The following is a 2,273-nucleotide window of genomic DNA, read 5'->3' as shown; positions in this document are numbered from 1 at the left end:
TTATCTTCGTTATGAAGTAAAACTATATAACGAAGATAATAATGACATATAATAAAATAGAGTTGTCCAATAAATATATAACTATTAATTTATTTGATAATTCTATTTTGTCATATGTTATTAATATCTTTTTTTTAAAGTTTGACTGCATAACGAAGATAGTAATAACATATAATAAAATAGAGTTGTCAAATAAAGTAATAAGTACATATTTATTTGATAAACTCAATTTTATTATTATCTTCGTTATGTAGTAAAACAATAAAACGAAGATAATAATAACATATAATAATTACTTATTTATTAGACAACTCTATTTTATTAAATATTATTATTATCTTCGTTTTGTAGTTGTACTCAATAACAAGGATAATAATAACATATAATAATTACTTATTTATTAGACAACTCTATTTTATTAAATATTATTATTATCTTCGTTTTGTAGTTGTACTCAATAACAAGGATAATAATAACATATAATAATTACTTATTTATTAGACAACTCTATTTTATTAAATATTATTATTATCTTCGTTTTGTAGTTGTACTCAATAACAAGGATAATAATAACATATAATAATTACTTATTTATTAGACAACTCTATTTTATTAAATATTATTATTATCTTCGTTTTGTAGTTGTACTCAATAACAAGGATAATAATAACATATAATAATTACTTATTTATTAGACAACTCTATTTTATTAAATATTATTATTATCTTCGTTTTGTAGTTGTACTCAATAACAAGGATAATAATAACATATAATAATTACTTATTTATTAGACAACTCTATTTTATTAAATATTATTATTATCTTCGTTTTGTAGTTGTACTCAATAACAAGGATAATAATAACATATAATAAAATAGATTTGTTAAATAAATTAATTTTGACAACTCCATTTTGTTATATGTTAGTATTATCTATGTTATTAAGTACAACTGCAAAACGAATATAATAATAACATTTAATAAAGAAGATTAGAATAACATATAATAAAATATTATTTTTAAATAAAGTAATAATTAAATCTTTATTTGACAACTATATTTCATTATATGTTATTATTATGGTCATTTTATAGTAATATTTTGCAATGAAGATAACCCAATATACTATAACCTGAACCTCAAACCCATAACCTTAAACCTTAATTCCTAAACCTTAAACCCTATACCCTAAACCCTAAACCCAAAATCCTGAACCTTAAACTCTAAACCTTAATCCTGAAACCTTAATCCCTAAGCCTCATTTCTTAAATCCTAAACACCCTAACACACTAAACCCTAATAAAATAAAGATATAATTATTACTTTATTAGAGTTGTCAAATAAAGTAATCATTCCATATTTATTTGACAACTCTATTTTATTATATGTTACGGATTTTAGTCCATTTTTGTCGGGTGGTACGAAAATCGCCCAATAAGTCCAAATGAAAATGAGGAGCGGGAGAGACTTTTAGCATGCTTCTCCTAAATTTATAATTGTGTTTCGGGTTAGATTTCAAACAATAGCCATCGTTTGGTCAGAAAATACAAATTGTAGTCCATTTTTTTCAGGTGGTACGAAAATCGTCACAAAAGTTCAGATGAAATCGAGGACCAGAAGACCCTTATAGCATTTTTCTCCTAAATTTGTAACTGTGTCTCGGACTCGGCGTCATATTTCAAACAGTAGCCATCGTTTGAACCAAAAATACGAATTTCAGTAAATTTTTGTTGTGAAGTACGAAAATCGCCCGAGAAGTCCAAATGAGATCGAGGACCTAGAGTCTCTTTTAGAATTCTACTTCAAAAATACGGTTTTCGGTCCATTTTTGTTATTTGGTACGGTTTTCAAACCCTACCAATCAGATTTCAAACCCTAGCCATCATCTTGTACAAAAATAAGAATTTGGTCCATTTTTGTCGGGTGCTACGATTTTTGCCTGAAAAGTCCAAATGATATTGAGGATTGTGAGACCCTTATAGCATTCTGCTCGTAAATTTAAAATTGTGTTTCGAGTTTCGAGTTTCATATTAGATTTCACACACTAGCCATCATCTGCTTCACAAATATGGATTTCAAAATAATAATAACATATAACAAAATTGAGTAGTAAAATAAATATGTAGTTATTACTTTATTTGACAACTTTACAACTCAATTTTGTTATATGTTATTATTATTTTCGTTATTTAGTACAACTACAAAACGAAGATAATAATAACGTATAATAAAACAGAGTTGTCAAATAAATATGTAATTATTAATTTATTTGA

This window comes from Cicer arietinum, chromosome 5 (assembly GCF_000331145.2).
Source record: "Cicer arietinum cultivar CDC Frontier isolate Library 1 chromosome 5, Cicar.CDCFrontier_v2.0, whole genome shotgun sequence".
Lineage (NCBI taxonomy): Eukaryota > Viridiplantae > Streptophyta > Magnoliopsida > Fabales > Fabaceae > Cicer > Cicer arietinum.
The sequence above is the reverse complement of the archived record's forward strand: the minus strand, read 5'-3'. Positions refer to the sequence as shown.